Source organism: Pollicipes pollicipes, unplaced genomic scaffold (assembly GCF_011947565.3).
Source record: "Pollicipes pollicipes isolate AB1234 unplaced genomic scaffold, Ppol_2.1 Scaffold_6138;HRSCAF=7277_pilon_pilon_pilon, whole genome shotgun sequence".
Lineage (NCBI taxonomy): Eukaryota > Metazoa > Arthropoda > Thecostraca > Pollicipedomorpha > Pollicipedidae > Pollicipes > Pollicipes pollicipes.
Window position 1 is genome coordinate 27,715,872 of NW_023596818.1, and position 18,701 is coordinate 27,734,572.

The window sequence follows — 18,701 nt, forward strand, 5'->3', positions numbered from 1 at the left end:
AAGAGAGCTATCTCAGTGGGCTGTGTAAAGTACATAATGCTAGCCTATCCAGGTAGCAAAAGGTAGAAGTGTGGGTAAACAGTTCAAACTAAATGCGGCCTCCTTTCAGCCGTCTGGATCAGTTTCTGTTTCTGGGAATGATCAGTGCCCTGTAGACCATATTTCACCCCGCAGTGATAGTTCTCCGGGTTCTGTCACAGACATGTTATTAAGTACAAAAAACAGCACAAAATGTTCACGTTTCAAACCCTAATAAACAGATCGCCGCAGTCCATAACCTTTTGGAAAGCACGCATGGCCAGAAATTCGGTGCAGTGGCTAAAATTTGTTAACAAAATACACAACATCCAATACCACTATAGCAATTATCGCACAGTAACAAGCACGCCGTGCTTACATTAAGTAGAGAAAAACACAAGGCAATACCGGAATTTTAACACAATATTGTACGCCCCGTATGTCAGACTAAGCGCCAGGAAATCAAAATGATGCTACTTGCCACTTTAAGAAGTACACCGTCTACGAACCAGGCTGGAAGCCATTGCAACAAAGCTCACAATATCCGTAATCCACAACCATGAAACGGTGCCCAGCTGGTGAAGCTAAATGCAAGAAGTCTGACAGCTCAGTTAATAAGTTGAAAGAAGCCACCAAAATTTTTAAAAACCTGGGAGGACTGAGCCCAACCAGGCCATAAATGTTCCCTTGCAAGTGAGCCACGCGGCTTGATTGCGCCTCCCACTGGCGCCGCCACCACCATCTTCCAACCCAAGCCCCCCCGCATTACTGCATTCTGGGTAGCGATGATGTGACGTCAGTATGGGACTAAGTCATATGAAACCAACGCTACGGCGGCGTGAAAACACTGTTTTGTGCGGGCTGGTTTAAACAGATATGTCCAAAAACTGATTTTTTTCGATCTAGCACATTCAATGATACATTTATAGCTGAGATATGGCGCTGGTTTGCAACAGGGCCACATAATTTTTGCTGGAATGCGCTTCCAGCCTGCTCCCGACAGACAAATGAGGCTACCCATTCACCAGTGATTTATCACAAGGAACTCTGACCGGAAGTGCTTAGAAACCATTTGTGCAAAATAGCACAACATATAACAACAACATAGGATAGAAATGAGATACGGCGGGCCAGAAAGGGCTCACAGCACCCTGGGACGTGCATTGAGAAGTTGGAATGCACATTCTGTAGCCTTAGGGTGAGCATTGTCAGGGTGGATGCAGGGTTGGCCTGCTCTTATGGGGTTAGCGAGAGGTGAACCCGGGGGCTTAAATATAGCGCGTGGCATTTCAGTTCAAGGCAGCAGAATTCCCTGTAAAATGGGCCGATTTCTGGCAAGTTTTGCCATTTCTCCCAATCAAAGATTCGAGCCCATATAAGGACCCGGAAATAGTAGCAAGGGAACGTTCCACATTGTTGTGGCGTTTTGAACTGAAACAGCCATCGTGAGGACATTTCCATGCAGTTTACGGATATGCCTTTTTTAAGACTTGAAACGCTCTGGTTCCTGAGTTACACGCCCGCGAAGTACGAAAAGGCTTATTTACAGCCAATTTCAAAATTGCCTTCTGATTAATGACGCCACAGAAGCGTCATAAGACCCTCGTGATATTACAGGCTGTTTTTTTGTTTTTGTTTATGGTCAAAACAGCATGGGCGCTGACACATTCGCAAAGGCGATGATGCTGCGCATGTGGTACAGTCCGCGGAAGATGATTGGCTGTTAAAGAGATTTTACTGCTGAATGCGTGTGGCGAACATAAGCGTGAGCAATTTCGGGTTGTGCGGCACTCGTCGATGGGGCATTTTTCCCCGCTCCCTCCTAGGCAGTGTACTGTTTGCGTCGGTGCGAGATGCACGACAGAAAGTGTTGTGTGTGTGGTGATCGCAGAACAAACGAGAATCATTTGATTGTGTTTGCGCAAGTGCCTCGCTCCCAATCTGTTAAAAACACTTGACACCGAATATGTCTGGCGTATCACCGACATCGCAGCAATAATTTCAGGGTATGCGCGTCTCAATATCGCATGCAGTTTCGAGTATGGTGTGTGGTCGCTTTCAATTTTTGTCACAGTTGGAGGAATGGGCATGCAATAATAGCATTGTCCGGCAAAAATGCCTTAAAAAAACAAAGTCAATGAAAAGCAGATGCGCGCGGCAGCTGAACATCGGGTGCGAGTGCTAGAAACTGAGCTTGCGGTTGCCACCAATTTGAGAAATGGTTTTGTTTATGTAGCTTATTGCAAAAACAAAAAAATTACACCATGTTAATTTTGAGAGTAATTGACTAGGCCCAAGTATCGCGCATGGGCGCAGGTTTGGAACACAAATGTTGATGTTAGGTGGGTGTGGCAGAGTTGATGGTTTTTTCAGAGTGAGTAGACAGGGATAACAATACTACCACTACACAGCCCAATGTGAGTGATGACAAGCACCTGCACATGGGATATTTCCTACCCATGTTGTGTGTGAAATATGGAAGTAACGTTGTTCTGACATTTCTGAGGAAGTTAAAATATTTCTGCCTGTCCCATCTCCTACCTTTCTCGCCAAGTTCATGGAGGCATCATGGAGGACGTATATACCTTGGCTACTAGATGTAACCACTTGCATAAACAGATAAGCAATTCAATATGAATGTTGCCGGTCAGGTCAGGACCAGGGATATCAGTCTCAACAATTAATCCATTGTTCCACATCGCAGATATCTCAGAGCGCTCAACCTACCACTGGACTCTACGGGCTGTAATCAGATTTGCACTGAACTGAGCACCCAGTTGTCATATTCTGGCAATGACATTGCTGTTGGGATGTTCTGCCACCATTTCAAAACCTAAATTTGCTCACCATTCACTGAAGTTGATGCCAATCATGCACTACGCTCACAGCTCGCAGGCTTCATGGGTGCATGGCCTCAGCTTGTATTGCTTATTTTTGGGGATGACGAGCATTTCGGCATGTGTCAGGCGTGTTGGGCAACCTAGATGTCATCTGCAGTCTGTACTCCTGATGAATCGCCACTAAACACAATTATTAAAGCACATCCTGTGGGCAGATATTTTCAGTTTCATCACTTATTTGAAGTAGAAGATGTCCATTGTATTGTACAGTAATCCAGTTTCCTAATTATCGTGATCTTTTTAGATTACCAGCTCAACAAGGCCACCTACAGGAGTGACTTGATGCATGATGCATCAGTGTTCTCGCGCGGGGGCACGGAGTGTGCGAGGCATAATTTTCATTGGAAGCTTTTTCTAGCCTAGCAGCCAAAAGGAAAAAGCTGAGGGCCAATACTGTGCCATCTCTGCAAGTTTGTGAACGCCAGGGCTTTCTTTATTTCTTTTCTACCAGACCTTTCTTATTAAGCCCTGGCATTCAAGCTTGAGCTTAGTTAACATTAGAACACATGTGAAATTTCTGTGACCATCTTTTGTCTCATTTATTTTCATGTCTTTCATTATTAATTCATGCCTTCTAGTGTGGTACCTGTAAGTAAATGTCTACCAGTTAGTATACTGTGACACGTAGTGGGATGGGAGTGGCACGTGACCATTTGCCATGCCTTTGATTACCCAGCTTTCAAAGGTCTGAGAGTTGTTTAAACATGCGTTGGACCATAGTTCTGAAAACGGCGGAGGGCTCAGCCCAAATGTTTGTGCTGCGCAGTGGTTGCACGATAGCAGAACCTAGTCTTAACGATTGTCCTTTTCTGAGGCATGCAATGGCGTCATCCACGGTGTGCAAATGAACGCTCAGACGGAAGTGATTTTCTGGAGCAGGTTGCCCAATATCGGTCAAATTATCCCTGTCAAATAAGAATCAGATCGCTATTCGGACCCAGGTGGCAAAAAAACGTCGATAAATAGGAACTTTTTTGTTTCATCTGCAATTATCTGCTCCTCACAGCGTTCTTAGTTCCACGTGTGACATTACTTGCCAGCATTCATATGCAACCGAGATATACAGGCTCTTATCATCTGAAGATTATGAGTGCGACAGCTTTGTATCAGCCCGAACCCAAAATTGTTGTCTAGAGCTTCTCTTCATCTGCCTCGGCTCTTTTCATGGTCGCTGGTTCTTCGCCGGTGCAGGAAGACATGACAGAGGCTCAGGCAGGGTGAGGGAGCGTTGGGGGCTATGTGCGCCCTTTTATTAGGCCAGAGGGCTCTTTGCGGATCTTGCCAATGGGCTCTTTCCAGAGGGTTCTTTGCGCCCATGGGGGTCCATGACACGGTAAAGACCTCCAAGTTATTGAGGTACTACCTGTACCAAACAGGCGACCTTATGTCGGTGTGGGCCCGGGGGTCTGTTTACTAGAGAGGGACAGGGTGGGGGTCCCGCAATTTACACTGGTTGAGGCCCCAGTGTCCGCCAGGGGCACGCAGTGACAACATAGAACATCGTTTCATGGCATGTATACAAAGCCACATCTAAATCATGTTTCGGGATAGCGGGCGTTGCGTCAGCGCGATGTTGCTATGTGCGTAACAAGCCATGGCGCCCCTGGAGGTAATCTACCGAGGCTAGAATGTTGCGTCAGCGCGATGTTGCTATGTGCGTAACAAGCCATGGCGCCCCTGGAGGTAATCTACCGAGGCTAGAATGTTGCGTCAGCGCGATGTTGCTATGTGCGTAACAAGCCATGGCGTCCCTGGAGATAATCTGCCGAGGCAAGGCATGTTTCGCATGTCCTGACCATCATGCTTCAGCCTATGTTTTAGAAATACGCCGCATGCAAACCTTATTTCCGGCTCGCAGGCGGTTATACCTACGTTGCTTTGGCCTGAGCGCACGCCGCGGTGATGTATCCAAGAAGACGCTTAGGCTTTGTTCGCTTATGCCTACCACCAGTGGGCCTTTCGGCGACTTTCAGTGGACTCACCTGGATGTTTTTTTGTTTGTTCATAACCCAATTGGGCCTCCCTGCAGTGGTTTCTAAATGCAGCAAAACCAGATCATGCAGTTAAATTCGAGGCTCCATCGCGGGCGCCCGCAAGATAAATGGACTGGTTGTAAAAGTTGCTTTGTCGACTGGCGCCCTCATCCGCAAGTAAAATTTTGGTTTATTTCCCCATGCCTTCTCTTCTCTGTTTCGTCTTGCATGACCACTATCGTTGAATTTGTCAAATAAACACATTTCATGGTAAATACGTAAAAGGAAAACAAGCTAGGTTTCAGGCTAGTAGGCGGTTGGTGATTGCGTGGACCTAGACACTTGCTTTGCGCCCAGTAGGCCGTGGTAGCCGTTGTAATAATCTTCAAAGGTTACTTTTCCATTTCCCTCCAAATAAGTTTAAAACGGTGCGCAGTGGTGATTGTGCGGATGGAAAAAATGCCGATAGGTCTGAAATAGACGGACTGGCGGCCGGATCGTGTAAAGTCGGCTTATGCCGGCTGCCGGCCCTATTGGTAGCTCACGAGTTGACTTACCTGGATGCCACTTTGTTCATAAATCATTTGGACCTCTTTACAGTAGTTTCTAACTGCAGCAAAGTTCGGTCATTCAGTTCAATTCGAGACTTCGTGGCAAGCGACCGCAAGGTAAAAATAGGTTGGCAATGGTGGCTCGTCGGCCGGCGCTGCCAGCGGAAAGTAGAATATGGGTTCATTCCCCCGTTCCGATGTGTTGTTTTTGGTCACCCTCTTAACCAGTGCCTCTGAGTATGCCAAAGGTTGATAACTCGGCAACGGAACTTTAGTTTTGGCTTTTGGGCACATGCATCTAGTCAGCAAAGCAAATCTTACACCCACGCTCCCCAGTCATAATCCTCAATTTTCCCTCAGCACAGCGCAACAAGCCCACAGACGGCTACCAGCTTCAAACTAATTAGCTTTGGACAAGTTAATTAATCTGTCCGGAGCGGCTCACGCAACACGTGCGAGTCTCGTGCGTGCAGCGCCAGCGGCGACACAACGCGACGTTTCCCGGGACGGAGCTTCGCCGCCTGCTGCAGGCAGGTGGTGCGCGCTGAAAACCACGTTACGACCGACTGCGTTTTTCTAGCTGTCACCTTGTCGATGTTCATGTCAGCTTTTGATCATGTTCATGCCATCCTCGGGCGCTCATCTGGTGGTACACCGGTCTGCGCGCGGCTCGCATGTGGCTCATGACGTCATGGATTCTGGGCGCGGTCCCGGATGTATGTACGGTGTGGGTATACGAGTGGTCCTACTTTATTTGTCACTCGGCTTGTTAAGGGCGAACGTTGGAAAAAATGATTGCAGATGAATATCAACTCCCACCCTCTCCACCGAACAAGGCATTAGTAATCCCCACGACACACCTGCCTGCGGCGCAGGACCCGCTACTAACGACCAGGCAATGGGCTCCATTAAATAGTGATCACCTCGCGGTGGTTAGCACTGCTGGCTCTAAAAATATGTTTGATTAGGCCAATGCATGTGAACTTACGCCTTCTATCGCTATAACCTGGCCATTTTGCTTTGTTGGTCATAACACTCAGGGACAAATGGAGGTTTGTGCCTTAGAACACTGGCAGCAACGGTTTATATTACCAACACGCATCTTGCATTTATGATGCAAGATGCATGCTGGTAATATAATCTTGATCTCGGGCCTTGAGTTTAATACGACACGACACGACACGACACAAATAAGAAGGGGCGGATGGGGATGTCAGATATGACATTCGGTTTCGGCAGATTTCAGTCAGATCACGGCTTGGACCATCTTAGGTCATCAATCCGGCTAATTTTAGCCAATTTATCAGTCGGACGATATAGGCAGCATCGGCCTTTTTGTCGCTAACTCTTAAAGGGAGTGAGGCCATTTTCAAAATATTTTAGCGCAATTCACTGTAATGCCTTCATGCAAGACGTAAAGCCATCTCGTTTCTGAGCTAGACTTCCGTGAACTGTGCAGACATTTTCGTACAGACTTTTCATCAAGATCGCTAAGGCATGCATGGCACCGAAGAAGCATCACACTCACGAAAACTGCCATCTCATTGACCACGTAGCGCTGAAGGTCAAGGGAAATATCACAGCCGGTCGTGAGTCAACACCATTGCTGGCATCAACGGACTTGGCCCTCAGTCGGTCTAATGTGTTAAATGCAAGTTATGAACCCGGATCACGTTTTGTGCTACATAATACGGGAATGTGAGCATTGAAACCATTTATGACGGTAAGGAGACTGAGAATCGACAAACTTAAAGGAAGTGGTCCACATCTGCACGGCATTTTGAACTCAAATAGCGATCTTGAAGACCTTTTGATGCAGTTCACGATCATGCACTTTTTAAAACCAGAAGCGCTCTGGTTCCTGAGTTATACGCCCGCAGAAGTGCAAACAAGTTCATTTAGAGCCTATTTCAAAGTCACCTTGGCATCAATGACGTCATAGAAATGTGATGCGATCTCGGTCATACTACAGGCCGTTTTCAGCTTGTAGTCAAAACAGCATGGCCGCTTGATTCAATGCGCGGAAGATGATTGGCTGTTACCAAGATTTCGCTGCTGAATGCGTGTCGCGAACGTGAGCGTGAACACTTTTGGGTTATTCGGCACTGTCGTGAACGGCACATCTTCCTTATTTCCAGGCCATAGGTCAATGTTACAAAAAAACGCCACTGTTTGCAAAAAAGGACGGCGCCCAAAAAAACAGGCACGTTCCCGAAAGGTATGAATAAAGAAAACGCAACGTCAAATCTATCTTTTTCCCCTAGTGGCGTTTTTTTTCTTCTGCTGCTTACAGACAGCTCGGTTGGCGTCCTGTGTACCGGAGCACAGAACCTTGCACGGGTTTATTGGTTGGCAAGGCATTGTAAAGTTAGTGAAACATTACAGTAACTTAAGGTATGTATTTTACTCAATATTTCCCACATATTGTACGAGAAATTAAAATCTTGAACAAAAATGTGTTCTACAAGTACAGCCTCTTGAGCCGCATCACCAAGACTACCGTTGGTACTTTGTTTCCCAGGAAGGTCACGGTAAAATGCAGTGTTATAACCGAAAACTTGCGCGGAAATTGCGAGAAAACCCGCAATTTGATAGTCCCGCGAGCTGTGCAAGTGTGGGATCACACTTATTTGGCAAAAGAGTGTGAATCGCGGTATTGAAATGTGTGTGATCACTGGCGATGCGTGCCAGTGGCTTGTTCTGATCTTGATGTGATGGGGAGTGTGCGTGCAAGGTTTGTTATTCTGAGAGAACAATGCTTTGGTATTCTTTAAGTCTACTGACCCTCAATAAAATGTGACATACCGATACCTGCCTATACCTTTATGTTTGTGATTGAACATGGCAAAGGAAGTGCCAGCAAACTAAAAGAAACGCTGTCAACTTCCCTGCTATTTTTTAGTAAAACAGCCTGATGGCTGCAACATGTTGCGTGACCATGAAAGTGGAAGGTGTGTTTGTATCTTCCTGGCCTACGCTTATAGACTCCCAAAACAGGCTGAGGAAGTGATGCCATCTGCTGGTTGCTTGGCTGAAAATGATTTGTATATTGTATCCTGCGTTTTTGGTCAGTGGTATGTCAGATGGGGAGTCAATATAAAAGTGCATGCTTGACCCATCTCTTCATGACGGCATTTATTATGAAAGCAGCATGGACTGCAGTACAAAAACTATATCGTTGTTCATTATGGCATGCCACGGTACCGCACTGAGGTAGTGTCACAATGACGCTGTTGACCCGTGCCATTACACAATGTACCACATTGGTTGACCACTCTGTGTTAAGCATATGATACAGCAGGTTATAAATTATGAATGACTGGTAACAACTGATATAACAATGGCAAAGGACTTCAACAGTAAGAATGTCATTGCACCACACAGGTTATATCAGTGTTAACTATAAAATGCATAAATAATCCTGAGCAAGAAAAATTTTCTTGATGGTCCAACCTTACCATCTTTACCATAGCAACAGGAACGTTCCGGCAATCAGGTCATAGCAATGTTACAAATCTACTCATTGTCGCATGACACCGCATTTCCAGCTACAAACAATAAGGAAAGTAACTACTGTGTACATCACGTGATATCATTGTCAGGGCTACAGCAATGCAGGCAAGGATGGGTCGCCGATGCAGTATTGACAAAATAATTATCAACAGCATAGCAGCAACAGCAACAGCGCAGTATATCGTGCTTTGATATTAATAATCTGCCGTAAAAGCTGGGGATCATTACGTTGCGTATGTGAAACAGTCCGCCAAAGCTTTTCTTACGGCCAGCACCCAGACAAAAAAAAAAATGCACAAACCACCCACTAATCGACCTCCCGACACAACCCCCGCGACAGGCATGGCTGGATAGCCTCAGCTTTCGTGCGTTTCGAGACATTCTTTAGGCCTTGCTGACCGGCATTGCTGTCGTCACAGAACTATTTCATGACGTCATCAAACAATGACGTTGTGGGGCGCATTGCTACAAACTTGGAAATTGTGCTACTTAGCGTGGTTTTTGAACCTTGAAAGCTTACCAACAGTTACAAGTATGCTTTTCCCATCATGTATGATGCCTACCCCAATATCTTTAGATATGAAGCATTCCCTTTAAAGGAAAATTTCCACATTTGAAGGTTTGAGCCAAGCATGAGATAAGATGCAATACATTCATCCGTAAGTTTTGGTTTTGCTTTTGGAATAAAAGACTACTCTAGACAACGCAGTTTCACCATGCAGTAAATATGACCTTCGAAATGTCATAGTCTGATTACGTCATGGAACGTCCATGAAACTCGCGTCACTGGCAAACTAGCCATTAGGGTGTGCCATCAGTAGCAGAAACAAGTGAGACAAATATTTGCCTTGGCGCCGGACCCCAAAAGCGCAAGGAATAGCAAAAGTTATTCCCGAAAACCTAAATTCGTGACGCGCGAGCAAACCGAAATATCGCATTAAGCCGCCACCTTCTACCATGCGCGGTGCAGTGTCAGAATCCGTTATCTATTTAACCGTTATCGCCCACACAACAAACCTTACCCCGGCCTGCTGGAACATTTTCATAACTGCAGTTTTCGTTTTTACCAACATTTAATGTTTTAGAAAAATAAAAATAGACTCAATAGCTGTTTGGTAACCTTTTTGCAATTGTTCTTCGTGGTACATGTTGCATACTCCATCCACCATGTACCAGGATGGTAGACAGTGGCAAGATTGAGACTTGTTGGAGGTTGGGCCAGTGGTTCATGCGGGTGTCGCTAGTATCGAATACGATTTGCTTGGCCTATTGAAGAAAGATTGCTCTCGCTACACGAATATCAATACTGGTGCGGTGCGACAGACCTGCACGTTTATTATTAATTCATGTGCCAAGGAAAAAGTTTGTCTGAGTTGATCTTAAGAAATTCACCCCCTCGATGACACACCCTGCTGGCCATGTCAGAACTGCCAATGGCAAACGGGCCGCGTATTTATTCCTGTAGACTTAAAAACGCCACTTCTGACAGAAACGCGCTGCAAAGCTAGCAACATAAAAGGTTTCCTTGCTGTGCTCCGAGGCAACTATCGCTGTAAACACAGCATTAGCAAGCATAATGAATACGTATTACACAGAACTGACGTGCATGAAGAACACGGAACGGGGCAAGAACAGCTCAGGAAACCGCAAGAAATCAACATGCGTTGCGCAACGTGTTGACAGACAATGTAATCCCGTATCCGAGATCGCGGGGACAAACAGAATTGGAGGGGTGGGACTGGAGGCTAGGGACGACAACCTGACAGAAGCTATAGAGTACACATCTAAGGGGGGGGGGGGGTAAAAAATTCACATTTTCCGTCCCCCCCCCCCATCCTCATAGAGGTTTCTCCGTCACTGGGCATGGCATGACAGCCAGAAGACAAGAGGTGGGGGATAGGTAGCAAGTATTTGCAGGACAGAAAGACAGGGTAACACCTGGGGCAGGATGAGGGAGGACAAGGTAGGACAACATAGAGAAAGAATGTAATAACACGTGGCAGAACAGGAAACAAGATAAGGGAGGACAAGAAGAGATAGCACGCCAGGATAGGACAGAAAAGAACAGAGCGGTAGAACAGCACAGCACATAATGAGGATGGACGAAAGGAAATTCGCCGAAATAAGTCGGGAAGAGATGCATCATCCTTCCATAAATAACAACACGAACTTCGACTCTTATACTTTCCCCATGCCTCCTCTTCCATCCAGCACTGACCAGTGTCGTTATCGCTCCGCATATAACGCCGCTGCGTTTCTCTGACCGTGGAACTCTCCACGGCGATCTAAGCCCGGTGCGGAGGGTGGGCGGCAATCGATATCTTCGGGGATCGCGCAACGGTCGACAATGTTACGTTAACTGAGCCATACCTCATAAATGTATGCCACAACGCATACAATTACACAACATTATACTGAGAACTGAACAAGGAACACGCCTGTTTTAGTGTCTTGTCGCTACAGGACATGGCCTAGTAGCATGTAGAGATGAACAAGTTAGATGCTGAGGAAGATTCGATTTTTGGCTTAGCATAATGGGATAAAGTATCGACCTAATAGCTAAAAAGGTATATATCAATTGCGAAATCTCATTGGAGACCAATCCATTGCTATTTTCCGCTAGTCTTTGTCCTCCTTAGTCGGAAACTTGGCTATCTTCGCTTAACCTATCTTAGCAAATCAGAGCGAGGTTTTGTACCGCTTGCGCCCTACCTTTCAAGTCGCTAGCCGTCTTCATGTGCGGTGATACGCGCGCAATAAAACAACTACCTCAGTCTGCAGAGGTGTAGTTTCCCATTCAGTAGAGGTCTCCCAGACTTAAACCTTAGTCTCCCCAACTTTGCGAAGAACGTGGGTCAAACCCCCGGAGACAACTGTTTGGTGGCATACTTTGGAGGCTGTTCGCGTGCAATGCCCTTCAACAGAAGATATAACCAAGTCCCCGCATTACTGCATTCTGGGTAGCGATGCTGTGACGTCACCATGGGACTAAATCCCATGTCACTAATGCTACGGCCGCGTGAAAACGCTGCTTTTTTGCGAGCTGCTTCAAGCGTAAATCTTTTCATAAACCGAATTTATTTCTCACCCAGCACGTTGAATGAAGCATTTTTAGCTGGGAAATGGCGTTGGTTTGCACTAGAGCTACAAAATTATTGCTGAAATGCGCTACCAGTCCGCCCCCCGACATAAAGATGGGGTAACCCATTCACCAGAGATTTATCCCGGAGAACCCTACCCGAAAGTGCCTAGATGTTAAGCGAATACATGTTTTGTAAATTTTGCATTAAACCCTTCCAAAGGCAAATCAAAACCAAGGATCTGTTTCCAATTTTTTTACCATGTTTTCTAGGTCCCGTAACCGCGCCACAATCGTCGTAGTCAACGCGCCTAAATATGTATATGTAATACATTATTTGTAATAATGTAAAATGAATATATCTGTGGTAAATAAATGGATATTATGTATAATATTCATTTCAGATTTGTAACTGGGCAATGGTTGCCCATTTGTCGCCGTACCGCAGTATATATATGCAGTGAAATGTGAAATTAGGGTCAGGTCATCATGGCGGGTTCCAGAAATTTCGCTGTTACTGTTCTATGCCTTCCTAAACGTTGGTTAACGTGCAGATTCTGCCGGATGGGTTGGGTGAAAGGTGCACAGGGAATGGTACCCAACTTCCCAACATGTCCCCAAGACTATTTCCGAGCTGAGACATATGCTTTGACTCTATGACTGGCAGAAATAGCAGAACTTCCCAGAAATCGTCGCATTTTACAGGAAGATCTACTACGTCGAACTGAAGTGGTGCGCTCTGCACTTATCCCCCCCCCCCCCGATTTTCACCACTCCCATCCCCATTTTAAGGCAGCCCAACCCTGCATCCACCCTTTACAACGCTCCTGCTCAAGCCACAGGACGGGTATCCAAACCTCTCAATGCGCGTCCCAAGGTGCTGCGAGCCCGTCTGTCCCGCTGCTTCTCATCCCCTCCTTTTGTTGCGTTCTTGCATAGATTGTTTGTACCCAAGTCTATTTCCAAGCTGGAAGTGCTTCATTGAATGTGATAGGTCGAACAAAAATTCGGATTATGGAAATGTGTATGTTCAAACCAGTCCGTAAAGAACAGCGTTTTTACGCCACCGCAGCGTTGGTGCCACATGAGTTAGTCCCATTATGACGCCACAGCGTCGCTTCCCCAGAATGCAGTAATGCAATGCTTTGAGAAACCTACTTGCCATCGTAATTTGGCTGTAATTGGAGTTATTTCTCACCGTGCTACTGTTCTCACCTAAGACTAATTTTGTGAAGCTTCACCCACGTAAAATGCACAGGTTTGTTTTTGAGGAGTCATGTGAAAGTCACTGTGTACCATACTCTCAACACTGTTCCTCACCATTATTGACCGTGATGGACGAGAAATACGCATCTCATGTCAAGTGAAGGCACTTGAACTTATAAAGGTAATTCGCTCACCTCGCTCAACAGCGTCGCCGTCTGGTCTCCAAGATGACTTCAAGAACTCATGCGACTACGCTGCCATCGCGATGGGTGCTGGCTGCCACCCCGCCGCGCACCCGCAGAGGCGCATGTTGTAGTTCCTCCAACACCCCTAATAATCCACCTGGAAGTGGCGTTTTCATCACACCAGCACGGTTCTGCATTTTGCCGTCCATGCAAAATCAAGATGTAATATATTGCGTGCGTCTGTGCTCCTTTATCCGTTGCAGTGCGAACATTACCTGGGATAATTGATTAGACTCAATGCATTTGCTTACCTTCTGCTGGTTTTTTCTTGGCATAGTTTACGGTTTTAACCGCACCGGTTTCTATGACAGACGATCTAGTGACGTCGCGTTAGGCCCCCAGATGTAGCACGGCGTAGAACCGTGGCGCCAGAATTCGCATATCGCCTTTTAAGCATTTTTTGGAATAGAGTTTTCGGGGCGAAGTTACTCCCGCAAGAAACGTTACGCTGGGCGACACCATGGGTTCAGTCCAACATAGAACAAGATAAATGAACGTGCGCTCGCGTGGTCGTCAGCACCTCTGACTGCGGACAGCCTGGTGTCGACGCAGTCACATCCGCCCGTCTCACGGCTCTGCCGCACCCTTGGCTGGGCGCGCTGCCACCTCCGCAGATGGCCGTACCCCGCCCCCAGCACGACAGGGTGGGCGGGCGTCTGTTCCGCGACTCCGACCGCTCTCAGAATCAGACACGTCAGCTGGCAGAGCCTAGATTAAATGTCCCGAGCCATTTGTGCCGACTAATTGCCGGACAAAAGCTGAACTAATTGCCGGACAAAAGCTGACCGGCGAGATAATTAGTTGCGACGCCGGGAGCCGGAGACATTCCGGGGCCTCGACGCGAGCCTCCTCGCGCACGCGCCCTCTCGAACGGAAACCAGACAAAAAGTCAAAAGCCAAGAAGTCCGAGGACAAAGAGGGTCAAATGTGCGAAACTCAACTGTTAAAGTCACAAGGCATTTAAGTCAAAAGAACAAAAGGTCAAGTGGCAGAGGGTTGAAGAGAAAAGTGAATAGGGACAAAGGCCAATTGGGGTCGAAAGTAAATTAAGCCATAAGTCAAAAGGGGTAAAAGTCAAATGCATCATACAAGTTAGAAGCCAGCAAGTAAAAAATAATAATTGGTGCAACTCACGGATTCGGAAGTCGACCGCGGGCCCCTGCCGGCAAAGGAACCCACAATATGTATTTGCCACCTTCATCTTTGGAGCCCGCTTCCACCCAAGCCTCGTGGTTACAGAGTGTCTCGCCTTAAGGGCCTTTTCAAACATTTTCCCACCTTTCAAAAGCACGATATGGTGAAACCTCAGGACTAGTTTGTCTAACAACAGCACTGAGTAGTGCCCCTGCAGCATCGACGAGAGATAATAAGCTTGTCAGCTTTTTTAATTTCCTAGTCCGATCACGCTGTCGACAGCGCTATGTTTCATCCCTGCTATCGCGACAGCTGTCAAGACAACTACCGAGCGCACCGCTACTGGTGCGAATAAAAGATCGCCTGTGATCGGCCCGGACCTGTCAACGAGAAGCGCATTCTTTGAGGTTTCAACCAGTGCGTCGCACGGATCATGTGATGCTTCCAAAACCAATGTGCGCATCGAGAAGAGGCTGGTGAACGCCTCTTCGGTGAAGACGAGGTGAAGGGGAGAAATCAAAGCCATTGTACAACGATTTGTTGGATGCGCGAGATAATAGCTTATGCTCAGTCCAGTTCGGCTAGTCCAGACCCAATGCGCCTTTTTCCAGATTTCTCAATCCAATACGGTCCGGTTCGCCTTAACAGTCCATTTTTGTCTTCAAACGAATCCATGCCAGTCCATTTTACACGAACTTTTTGAAAATTTTAGTAACTTGGTGCATTCAAGTGAGTCAAATTTGATGAATTTGTTGACGTGCACTGGAAGAAATGTACACCAAATTGCCAGTGGCCAGTGGGTGTCAAAATATATAATTAATTTTGCCTGTTAGAAGTGTAATTCGAGGCAGAATTTGAATGCAGTTAAAGCAGCAAACGTAGTTTGAAGCTGGCGTTTAACTCAAATTAGGCCGACCGACTGTATTGGATCAATACATAATTTCATTAACTTGGAGGGAATGGGAGCTCCTGCTTTCCATAGCAGCATATCTGGGTGGTGCTTATTCATCTCGAGCCGTCAATTTGATGTTTTCATAAAAACCTGTCTTTAGGATATATGTGATATATGGCCTGTTTGTGTATTGCCTGGAATTGAAAATGCTGCACTTTATTAGTTCAGATGTTCTTTTCTAGGGCGATGTTTTCATTGAATTCCTAAAGGACTGACATGATTATTTCTAAGTGATTGATTTTCAAGCCGTGTGAGCTGGCAAATTTGAAAATCCGGACCAGTCCTAAGCCATGCTTTTGTGGAAACTTCTGCTGCGGTTAAATCCAGTCCGCGGATTGATCCACAATCCGTGGGCTTAACCGATTCGTGAACAGCTCTAGTGCGTGACGAGCACGAACGCGTGCGGCATTACTCGGCATGCAGTTCCCCCACACCCACCGGCAGCGGCCATTGACTTCCAATAGCCGATCCCCTCCTCGCGCAGCATCGGGATGGCCTGTGGAGATGTCCGGACGCATGGGCTGACGAGGGCCGCGAAGCAGCGTAGGCGGGCTGCCCGCGTGACGTCCCCGATGGCTTATTATTTGGCTGCCAGGGGTGACGGCGCGCAGTGACGGATCGCCGTCATTTGCCAGGCGCGCCATTGTCGCCCTGCCGGTCACGCCGGCAAACGAGTGCGCTTGGCAGCGCCGATTGGACGTGTTCATTTCCGTCTGCATACCAGCGGAAGGCGAGGTAAAAATCGCACCGGAACAGCCGACTGGGAGGTGCCGGGGCTGCTGTTGATTGTCAGACCGCTCCCACTGAAGCTGGTGAGAGAAAGACAGAAAGAAGCTCTTGGGCTTTGTGAGGGTAACTTGACTGATCGGCTACTAAATGAAAATCCCATCATCCTCTCGGCCTTTGGATTGACGTAGCAATCCAAAACAAACAAGGCACTGCACTACATCACTCTTAGCCTGGTGGACGGAGGGACGAGTGATGAGCGGGCTCACTGATCATCACAGCTACAAGTCACACTGGCGCTGGACTGCCCGGGTCTTCAGCTGGCCCCTCTGAGTTCGGACCTCCGCTGACCTAGCGACCTCGTCCCTGCCTGGGTACAGCTTAGTGACTGCCCCGATCACCCACTTCGTTCTGGGGGCTTGGTCCTCCTTGATCAGGGAAGACCCGCACAGAGAAAACGAGGCAAATCTGTTTCCCGGCGCATCCGCCGTAATGCGTGCGCCGGCATCCTTTGCATATTCCGAAGGCGTTCAGCGCTGTTTTGCGGCACCCGCGTGCAATATTATCATGCTGACCCGAGAGCGCGAGAAAATGTGCTTACCAGGCACCGCTTTGTTTCCCCTATCCATAGATATGGGATTTCGACGCGAACGCAAGGGCAGCCAAACGTTCGTTCAAGGAACCAAGCAAAACTGCCGAACCCACTGCCTTTAACAGGAAATGTGATGCCGCACAGCTAGCCGCTCTATCCACTAACTCGGCCGACGCGCGCGCGTTGTAGGCGGGGGTCCCCCCGGCCCATCAGCACCAGCATCGAGTTGTTTACGTCTCTGCGCGCCGAACGGACGCCTGTTCGGCGAACGGCCGCGAAGCACGCGGCGCATTTCAACAAAGTTCGCCCGCTCCGCCCCGCGGCCAGCCTCACTGGTATCAGGCTTTTTCGGCCAAGGGGGTCAAGGGCAGAGGTTACGCGCAAGCTGACCTTTTGCTGCAATGTGACGCGGCGACGGAGGCAGCCATTTGCCGACGCCACCCTTCGAGAGCATATTGCGGTGGCTGTGGGTGGGTGAGGACACTTATCACACGACGTGAATTATGTATGCGCTATCCACGCGCTCCCAAGACCGGCGACATTGCACTGCATCGTACGAGGGTTTATAATTGTCTTGGTAGCACAACCGCGCTACGAAGTGCTTCCCTTCTTAGCCCATACAGTTTGTGTATTAAAGTCTTGCTTTTCTCGGGGCTGAAAACAAAATTGCTCGGCACCAATTTCAATGAACACTGCGGCGCGAAAAGGATCGTTTAAGTCATACGTTGATCCATTGATCCCAGTAGCAAATGCAAGTTAACCGCCGAGGCACCGCGGCGGCCCGCAGCGTTCCAGCGGCGCCGCTGGGTCGGGCATCGCACAGAACTCCGCAGGCCTGGCCTGAACGTTGGTCACCATTGTATGCAATACACGAGAAGGGTAAACCGCTTGGAACTTGTCTAAAAAAGCCAGTCTCAAGGCGTGCCGCGTTATGTTTGTGTGCTCGGTACCTAACCGAGAGGGCAAATGCAAGGAACAGCATACCATAATAGATAAACATACACGAAAAACAGCACGAGAGGGTCAAAATACGCGCACATAAATATACCTTTTCTGGTTCATACACACAAATAGACAAAATACCCTTAGGCGAGAGTACTACAAGCCCCCTGCAATGGCCGTTCGGGGACGGCCAGTCTGGCAGCGACTCGGGCGTCATAACAAAGTCCCATGACAATATCACCCAATGACGTGTTGAAAAATGTTTACCAGTAAAGTTTTGGTGTCCAGAGCAGACTTCTGCACGCAAAGCATACCAATGGTCCAGATGAGCTTTCTGATAGTCAGGTCAAAAGCATCGCTCGTAACAGTTGTACCTGAACACGTACATAGGAAAAAACATGCGCAAGGTTATGGTGCACCGCCAGTCGGCCCTGGTCGTGTCAAAAGCTACCCAAAAGCTACCCAACCCAACCCAATTGTCCAAAGAAATGGAACAACGTTACGAATTCTCGTCGAAGGGAATAACCACCTTTGGGAGTTATACAAAACAAAAAAACTAGTGCGACCTATTGACGACTAATGCCTAGAAATAACACTGAGTAGTGCCAGCGCAGCACCATCAAGGTATTATAAGGAGATAAATTGTATTCGTCTTCGAGTCCAAATTGCGTTGCCAACGCTTTGAGGCAAACCTTCACCTCTTCCTTTCTTGGCAACCCCAGAATGCATCCAGAGGTCACAACCACTGCAATTGTTGCGACCGTCGTCGTCATGACAACTGCCACCGTCATAACGACCGAATCTGCTCGGGACCGTTGTCGTCTGTTACAGGTTCATGGTACCACTTTTGAGCTGTCAAAATCCGCAAAT